A 10889-nucleotide genomic window follows, 5' to 3' on the forward strand; every position below is an offset into this window, starting at 1 on the left:
CTACGTACCACATCACGAGCATTACGGCATTAACGGCACTGGGAAGGGGACGGGTGATGATAATGGGGATTTAAATTGGAGGCGGGGGGCTTCGGAGACAAAAGGGGCGGAAGAGGTAGCGGGGGTGTTGGTGGAGGATTCTAGGAGAGTAGAAACAGCATGAGCAGCGAATGTATCAAAAGCGGGAACGATACATATAAAAGCGTTCACGTGGGCATGTGTCACGCTTTTGCCGTAGAAGAAATACGACGGAACAACGGTGACTGCAGTAGGCAATAATGTTAGAATGAATAGTGACGATATGTCATGCTCGTGTAGAGCGCACTGTACATGGACAATACTTCAGAATTAAATAGTTTAGGGTGATTTCTGCAGTTTGTGTTGTCGATTTAACATGGCGACCTATATGGGATGAGAAAGTTAAATGATTTGAACTTGCCAAAGGTACATAGACATGGTACAGTGATCGTGCACGGTTTATATTTCGCTTTAGAAAATAAGAATCGAACTATACTATACAATTCTAGGCGTAGAAATACCTAGCACTCAGAATCGATAACATGTGATTGAACTGAAGAACTGCTTGGGCCTGGTACCAATCTTATTGTTCGAGCAGTTCTTTGCTTAAAACCACGACATGTTTAAACAGAAAAATAGTCCGTGGCTATAATACGGGTTACCGCAGCGTTCGTCGCAATTACATGCTACATTCGAAAAAATCCAAATACAAGTAACTGGTAAAACATATTGGCGCGTTTAGAAGCAAAAAGGCATCTTAATAGTAAACATAACGAAAGTTTCCTTGTAAGCGATACAAATAAACCAATCCATAATCAATGTTGAATATAACAGCTAATACAGTAGCGTCAATGAAAATTTACTCTCATAATTAGATTGTCCTATTTCTACTCTATTTATAAAATCAATGCTAGTTTATTTTTGTTATTACATATTTTTCAAATAATTAGTTGCACGAGAGATCACCCTGGCATCAGCTCTTATATTTAAATAAGTCAATTAAACTGGATCATCGATGAGTCAGTCACCTTCGAGGTTTCTTGGCTAGCTGGAGCTTCCCCCTGTAGATCGGTAAGCAACGACGACATCACCACTACGGTACCTTAAGGACGCGTCTGCAATCCACGACGGGTCCTTGATGCCAGCTTACTATAATATTATGCGCATATAACACTGTCACATTCTCTCCTTTACAGTTCGTACTACGACAGGCTATGCAGTAATTTTGTAAAAACCAATTTGCTGCTAGCCTATTTAGCGTCGCCATGTGGTAATAAGTGATGATTTTTCATAAAATTGGCCATCATAACAATGAACACGTATCTGTTGTCCAACTATCGCTTTCATAAACTCTTTATGCTATAACGGCACGCGTGTACTTCGTAGAGTGTTTAATTGAGAAATATATATGTGTATATCTTACTAACGATATGTTTTTCGTCGGCTACAGCGTCGTTGACTAAAATTACAACGTTGTCAATGTGCAACCTTGTCAGTCCTTTGCAGCCTCTACTTCGCATTGGAAAATGCAACTTTCCATACTTTGAGAAGCTATCTGATTATTCTGTAGATATTATCGTATACCGTAGATGACGTAGTCATCTGCTTTTGAATCGACCGTGACAATGACTCGAGTATGTGTTATAGCGCTCGTAGACTATATCAAGGTAACTCTGTGCCTAACACGCCCCTTTAACCGCAGTTCCCATATGCCAAAACATTTACAATGAAAAGGCATAAAATTCATGCTCTGGTTCGCGTACATCTCTAAAAATCGGAAAAGAGGCAAAAAAAGAATTTTTCTCGATGAGTTCTACCTAAATTTTACATAAAGCATACTATGCCTATTGAATTACGTCCGATTAAACACCATTTGTTAAAAATCACGCCGACTCAGATCACATACTTAAATGAGAAAGGCTATAACATAAGTATGATAAGCTAAAATATCTTCGCTTGAAACCACCCTTTCTGATCAATCTTAGTTGTAATGGACAATATAGATTCGCTTAATTCCGTTGATGCGTAAAGTCCAAGTTATGACATCCTGCAATACCTTTGATATACCTATCGTTTTATACCGAAGAAAAAAGTTCACTCTAACTTCTACATATGGAAACTCATATTAAAACACAAACCAGACATTAGATCCGATGTCATTCAGATACTGAAACACATATATATGATATAACTTCTTTTTAAGAGTGTGGATAAATAGCCAACTTAAAACGGTATCTTGTGAACTTAGCCTCAAATTCCTAAACTGGTCAAGACGTAAAACGTAATGATGAGGATGAGTCGTACTCCGACATATGTCAGCATGTCACCGTCAAAGCATAACTTCTAGTACAACAATGTGTCTACGCCCGTTTCTAAGTCCGGACCACCTCACGTATCCTTAAGTTCACTAGGTAAATACGTTATCGTGTGAACACTGGGTATAAACTTAAATATTTATGTTCGTTCGCTGCTCCTGGGCAAATGCTAAGTCCAACTCGGAAGTCTGAGTACAGATCTTAACGAGTCAAGCTCGTAATCGTATAGATATTTTCAATGATTTTGCTAAAATTCTTTCAAAATAATCTAAAGAAACTAATTCATATTAATGAAAGATATATTATTATTATAGAGTTTGTCATTTGTTGTGTTTCAGCAAAGGGTGGATGTATGTGAACTGAGATGGTACGAATCCATATTTCCATACATCGCTATCGCTTAGTGCGAGTAGAGATCGAAATGAAAGAGAACCTTTTCATTAAGTTGCTTAGTAATTCGCTACTCCAATCGCAAATATCTGATTTACATAAACTGTGTAGCTTCGTAAAAACTGGGTCACCACTGAATCTTAGTTGCCGGTTGCCTTATTATTACATAATATAGATAGGCAATACCGCTATGTCTCGAATTTTACCTCCGGTGCCGCCGTTAGGCTGGCTACCAGGACGAAACGAAGTGTGTCTATTTGAACCTAGACCGGAACGTGCCCTTAATAGGCCATATAGATAATACCTAGTAGCGCGCAACTGCGCCCACTGCCACTCAGGTCTAGATATTTAGGTACAAAATAATATTATTTGAGTTATGATATAACTGTATAAATTACACAAAATAGAAGTTGGGCGAATTAACAGACTTTTCCGCTATAATGGAAAATATTTTACGCAACAGATCGAATAAATATGTGTATTGGGAGCGCGTTGACCGAACGAGCTTGTAAAACAGATAAATCCATTGTTTGAAGATAATTATCGGAACTCACTAAACGTCTTCGACAACAAATAGACGTAAAGGATTTACGTTTTATGAATTGTTTCTTAAGCAGAGACGGCATTTATCGCAACGGATGACAATGTATGAAAGTTCATTTAGGAATAAGTATAGTTTACCTAAAAACTGGTTCTTTGTTACTAACAGGGCAACGTGTGAATGTTCATAAGTAAAGCGCATCAATATGTATGGAACTTGAAAAAATACTCTAGTCGTATGTCAGTTATTGACTGTACATTAAGGTCAATGACTTCTGATATCCGGTGTGAAGTAACACGCGCTGCTGAAGCAGAGGCTGAAATCTTTAAATCAATATTAATGAAAACGGGTTGCACCATCCTGGAGTAAGCATGGGCACACGACTGAAAAACTACATTAATGATTTCTCATTTCGTTCTACGACTGACACATGTTTCATAGCATATTTTCACTTTGTGAACGATGTACTATCGACTGGTACATCAAAGCTCGTACATGGAGCTCATTACACCTCGTTTGACCTGAAGACCTCTCAATTGTGGATCTCATTCTGGCTGAATACATAATGTTAATTACAAATAAACACAAACGTGAACGGAAGCATGCTTTCATTCTTGTACCATCCGTTTATCCAAATTTGATGTGAAATCATAAAAAACCCATGAACAAACATGCCCATGCGAACATAGATTCATAACGCTGCCATTGCTTTTTCTATTAAGCGACTATATGGTCTTTTTTTTTTTTCGTAAAAACATCACCTCTAACAATTTATAGGCGTAACTTCAACTTGAGTCTACAAGATAACTCTGACAGAATTTGATAGCCTATTTTGTTTCGCACATTAGTGAAATAGTCTTCCAGTTAAGGTAGAGGAGCTTTCTATTGGAAAAAGAAGATTTTAGTAAGCGATAAATAGGTGTGTTAATACTTATCCATGTGTACAAAAATTAAACAGAACGCCATTAGTAATACTCACACAAGGATTTTGAAGTTGCGTAAAACTTTTAGTAAAGTAATTAATGTGTTATAGTTAACTTTTAAAGTGAGTGCCAATATATCTGTTCAATTTTAATTATAGCGCTTGGCAAACGCCGTTGAGAACGCTCGTCGAAGATACACATTCTCCCCTTAAAAGAAAGTAGCCTCTCCTATCTAATTACTGCTGTCTGCACTACAGGAATAGCGAGGCCTTTTTCGGATACTAACAACAATCGCAAGCAAGAAGAACGGTGTGTGCATGTCCAGCAGCTTCACCTGTACACGCTTCTATCAGCTGTAACAGCTCAACTTCGTTAGCAGCATAATTAAATACCCAGTATGATCTATTGTGTTCACAGGTACAACGACTCTCTCATAACATTCAATTGTAAGTACGACGTTTTACTTACTGTTATTGTTAAATCCTCAATAATTTTTCAGATAGGTTTTTATGTGAGAAATTATAATAGTTATACGTGAGCACGTGTATTTTGTAAAATATTTTAGTGCATTTCAAAAGGAAGTAAAACGATCCGCGTTGCATGCTATCAAAGATCGTAGACATTTTTTTTTTATTTCCTCCATAGCTCAATTGAATCGACTAAAAAAATGCAAATAAACATACATGAATGACACAGTAATGACAACTCGGTAATAACAAGGAAATTCTGGACTATTTACCGTTATTACATAATGCTTGTATGCTATTTAGACACGATATTATTGGTACACTCGATATCAAGTAAAGCGTGTATATACAAATAGAATCGACACAGATATATATATATATATATATACCATTCATTAAATTGGTATAGTAAATTGTCGTCAGCGGGAACGACGAATATTCGTAAAGTGATAAGAGTAACTTGAACAAAAGGAACTTCAGCGCCATGTTTTTCGACAACTAAAATAAAATCTAATACTTGTCAATTAGGAATAGAGTGCAGATGTAAAAACTTGCAGGATGTTGTCTTCATCTTGTGACCATTAACAAAAAACATGTAGAACTCTCATTCTACATTCTAGGAGGTACAGTTGTTACTTCATATAGAAGATATGCAAACATCAATTTCCTATTAGTTTGTGTAACACAACAATGCCCATGACGGAAGCTCGGTGCCATTTGTCAGGGCAATCTCTTCCGTTTAAAGGTAGAAGCACACAGTAAATAGTGCTTATAGTAACAATCGCATAACAGCGCTACGGGGATCGAAAACAGCCTTCTTTCTACCACTTCATCTCGCCTGTAATTCGTCGAAGGAATCCAGGAAAACTATGAAAACAATTATTACAGTAACATATTTCTTAGCGTTTTTAATGTCTCCCTAATTACGCAATGTAATTCAGTGGCCGATACGAGTTTTCATTTCCTCAGTTTTTGTATCGTTCTTTTCTACCGGACAGATAACCAAATTGAGGGTAGTAAAAAAAAACTTCTATATAGTAGAAAAATATCAGATTGACAAAATTTCAAACAGTTAACTGACTAAATGCATGGAATATTGTTTTGAATGACAAAAAAAATCCGCATTCCGCAAAAGGTATCCGCATTCTTAAATAGGTCATGTACTTACCTCTATCAGTTAGATGTACACGTTGGCTATTGTTTTTAATATACTAGGTCCACTTGGTCAGCTTTGTATGCCATTTGACTTAGTTACTCATAGCCGATATGCCAAGGTCCGAATGTCATTGCTTAATAGTATCCCCATAAATAGAAGTGTTTAATGATGTACGGCAGTTTACTACCTGTAAATAAATGCTTTACTTTATGTTTACCGCAACAGACATGCCTTTGTTCGCTATACTTGATACCAGATAAGAGCCAGATTTTTACAGAAAAAAAAAAAGATCGTGTACTATTCATTACGAAAAGAAATACCTGATTTTTGGAGCTTAGACAAAGATCAGCTATAATAAAACGTGTTCGCGTGGGACAAATCCCTATCGTTAGTTTTTAAGCAGTTTCTGAAAAGTCAAACAAAATCTCCAAAGAGGCAAATCGAATAATGCTCAATACAGTTTAGTTATGAAGGGCCCGAAAAGAAGTTATTTCACACTTAGATCCTAGTTATAGGAAAAAAAACAGCCGCTTGGAAGAGCATATCAGCTGCTAGTTCAAAGATTAATTCCGCTGAAATTTTTTATATGTAGTATACTTGAGCAACACTCCACCGAGGTTACACTTGCCAATATTGCTTTTATTAAAAGCACTAATTGCAGATTAAAATAGGAATATTTTGAAAATGACTAGAGAGTGGTTAAGGGATCAGTACTGGAGACGTAATTATCATGCATTATGAAGACATGACGCCACAAATGACATATATAAAAAAATACGACTGGAGTATCTGTCTTTGCCTGACAGATATTCCAGTCGTATGACAGTCTTAGAAATAACCCATAAGAGGATGCCCGAATTTAGATATTGCCCCCAGTACACAGGTTAAATGGATAAATGGAGTGATTCATAAAAAGTATTCAAGAATCAGAAATAGACGATATATTCATCTGTTATAATTCAACACTTTGCTAAATCATGTTATTGCGTTACGGAAAAAAGTCGTTCAGCTGACATTATTATTGTTTTTTTTGTGGCTAGAAGAACGCTGTGTTATTAGGTATAGCTGACTTTCAATATGATTTTGATAGTTTTACTATTTTTTTTTTCGTTTAATGCCATGATGCTATGCATCAGCACTCAGGGACAAGAATTATGTCCTGTTTTAATGCGAATCTATGGCTGAGTTAACAAAAAAAGGGCCACTCAGTGATACGGAGTTCCTTTCCACCAAAAGCCCCACAGTTTAGACAATCGTTGTATGTTGGCCCGCGTAGGTGTGCGCCTTTTTCAAGACGAATAAAAGGTCCTATGCTACCAGTAATCTTTCGAGTAAATGCTAAACCGAAACCTCACTGCGAAAGTCAATATAGTCTTTTTAGGAATAAAAACTGTTTTTTTTCTAGTGATGAACAATAGATCCATTAGACGGCACTACTTGTTCAAAACAAACATCGTATGAGTGCAGCAGGTGAATGATACTCTTTTGTACCGCGAAATTCGAAAATACTTCTGATGAAACAGTACTCATAGTTTTTAACTTTTCCATTATGACTCTGCACTACAACGAGTTAGTATATTCGGAGGATAGAATAAATGTTGCTTAATAATGTTACTTTTGGTTCTGCTAGATACTTGGAAAATGTCGATACTAAATGGAGCACTGTTAATTAATTAACTCGCTCGCGGTATCCCGCCGCCAGAATCTGCCCAAAGGATTCTACCTTTAATCAATGTGACTGTATGATAAAATGTTAATTTCCAAATACCGGTGCAATTATCTATGCTCTATTTTTAAATACAGGTGAATATATATGAAATTTAAGTTTTTTTAGCAGTTGATCCTTAAAAGTTGCATACGCTAATTTCCAGCCGTTTTTCTGAAAAAGATGATCACTTTATCAACACGATAATTATCGTCTACGTAATTCATATTCAACATATTGGATAACTTAGTTTTTGTATGACTCTTTGAATATAGCGTGGTGTGACAAGAGCTTTGCTTGTGACACCTTCCATAAGTCTGAATGTTCTTCTGTTCTGACTTTCGCGGCTACAAGTTAACCCTCACATCGCCAATCCAACGGCCTTTTGCTGGTCTTCTTATTTAGTTGTTAGTTGTCTTCGGGTAAAGCAATCCACAGAAACCTCTCACATTATCCGACATTATAGATTTACTAATAACTTAGATTGAATCGTATCAGTAACAACTGTTTCAACATTTTCCATCGAATCGTTTATTTGGCACGTATAGTATATCTATATGTGTAAAGTTCTGCGCAAAAAAGTAAAGTTGCGGTTTATTCACTTATCGTCGTAATGTGAGATACTAACTAAACTTTGCTTTGTTCTAAAGAAACATTTTGTGAGTACACGTTATTTATATACAAAAGTATACATTTGAAGCAAACACAAAGTTAAAAATGTTAGACTTTCATTAGTACCGCGTTCGATTTCAAGCACCGTACTTGTAAGGCTAATCATAGTGTCATGCTGGAAGGGGAAAAGATTCTAACTTGTAAGAACTATTTTGATAAGAAACACCAGCTTTTACAAAGGAACTTCACTGTAGAAAGCATTCTGCAGTTTGTATGCGTTATTAATGTTGAAAATAGATAATAATGTCAGAAGCTGTACCTTTGGCCCGATAATGAACACGAACAGCCGACGGTCAACCGTCCATGATCTACGGCTACCGAATTCAATAACTTAAGCAAAGCTGCAAATCTCGATCTCGAGGCTAAATTCGTTAGTTATGTTTCAGGTAACTTGTAAGCCACAGATTTACCATATACTTGCTGTGGTGTTACGTCTCGACGTGTAACTGACGCAAATATCGCCTAGCTTTGGAAAAAATTCGTATACCCTTCCAGATACGCCTCTGATATAGTAAAAATTTAGAGTTTATATATCACGTATGACAATTACTACTAAGAACGGTCTCCAATGACGATAGAATGAGTTGTTTATGCGGTTTCCAAACTATAACCGAGCTGTCTTCATATGAATGCTACCAATAGCTAAACAGAGTAAAGAGTCGATTGGTCTTATATTCTTGTATATGCCTATCTTTCTTTGGCCCCTTCAAGCTTCAATTCATTTGGAAGTGGTGACATGATAACAACTCATCCATATATGGCGTCTCCGAACACACGCGTGCGACATAGACATAGTATAAAATCTTTCGTCTATCTGCAAGAAAAAATTTCAGTTTCACCAGACACAAAGATGGCTATTTCCAAACTTGTTAAAAAGCCCTCTAAATGTTCCTAATCATGTCTAAGTTTTTTAATCTACACAAGTGTTACAGAACAGTCATGTAACTATCATTTCTGTTACAAGTTCTGGCTAATAAAGACAGCGTTCTACAAAGTTAACTTTACAGACTTTCATTCATCTTCGTCATGTCTGTCGTCGCGGTCACTCTATCTTAAAATTTGATTCAAGTAATTCAATTTAGTTGTTTGTTATCTCTAAATATACGTTTTAACGTGCGCATCATAGAAAGACTTTACAAGCACCGGAAGAAGCGCCAGTAAAACTCTACATGAAACATATAAACGCATTCATTAACAAAACACACACGCTCAACAAACACGAATTGAACGCAAACATTGCCCCTCTGAAAAGCCACTGGTTGTACTGTCACGTACCCAATCAAACTCAGTAGCCTAGTTTTACGAGCAAAAACCGTGAGATAAAAAAAACAAACAAGCATAACGCCTGCGGCCGCCGCCACTGCTCGCACTGATGTCCTTGGCGACTACAAACGTTACTCGCAGAAGTCATCGTTCAAGTAGTTATAGAACTTGCGTGCTTAACGAGAAAATAGTTTTCATCGTCTTTGTCGTAAGCGTGAGAGTCTATGATGATACGTACGCCGTTCGTCGATAGGCAAACAATCGAAGGAAATTGAAAAGCTTTCGACCGAGCAGCTCTAGAAGGCAATGACGGCCATAGCCTGTTTAGCGTGTTCTGAATGGGGTACTAACCGATGTGTCATTATTATTATTATAATTTATTTTTTATTAATTTAGTTTCTGGGAGGCGGGAAAACGCAACCGTCACAACAATCGTTGTATTAGTGTCAAGTAAGCAACAGTAATGGCGGCATCGGTACAGAATGTGGAGATAACTCTACCAGGGAAATATTTTCCTGTCGGTAGTCCTATCTAATATGTAGGAGCCTTTTTCAAAAGGCGCTGGAGAAGCCTTAGTACAAAAATTGAGTACTCCATTTCCCAACAGCTATGACCTGCACTTTTTTATGCACCTTAGGCAGTGAGTGACTAGGATTATTTTATTTTATCAAGAACGATATTTGGAGGATTTTCCAGAAATGTCCCTTACATTGTTACAATAACATATTACATTGTTAAGCGCCTATTTAATAAGTTTAAGCGGAGATTTACGGAGTCCCACCAAGGCGGCTAGAATACAATGGGACATTATAAGGAAATATGCTGAAATGACCTCTTTCCATGGCGAGCAATCATATAATGACGAGAGTGCGGCATGAATAACTCGAAGGTTGGCAATATCAATGGAGTGCCTAAGAGCGAAAAACATCTAGCAATACACAAGACTTCTAGCTCTAGATGGCCATGAGCTATGATCGTTAATGAATAGAAGTTTTAGATGACCACTAACTAATTATGAGAAATATAATAACCGAACCGTTATAAAGTCTTAGTTTATTTGAACCAAAAATAAAACTGCAGCAGTAGATAAAGTATTGCGTTCTCTGCTACAGTCGTCGACCGATCTAACTATTAGTTAGGTTAATTAGTTTAGGTAGAAAATTGTTTCGCATCTCCTAAACTCATTTGTAGGAACTCGTACCTGGCTTCTACAAAAAATACCTCTTATTTCTATTTACAAACCGTAAAACATTTTTATCAAGGATGCAGAATCAGTATTTTCAAGCATCACATTATTTGTATTGAATTTTAACAAAAAAAAAAAGGTCTTCTGAGCTGTCTGAAGGGCAAAAAAATAGCCCAATTTTGTCCGACACCATCCCTTTACTTGGCAAGAGATGGTATCGAGTAGCTTAGCTAGCTAACCACACGGCGTAGCG

This window comes from Varroa destructor, unplaced genomic scaffold (genome assembly GCF_002443255.2).
Source record: "Varroa destructor unplaced genomic scaffold, Vdes_3.0 BEIS01000002.1, whole genome shotgun sequence".
NCBI lineage: Eukaryota > Metazoa > Arthropoda > Arachnida > Mesostigmata > Varroidae > Varroa > Varroa destructor.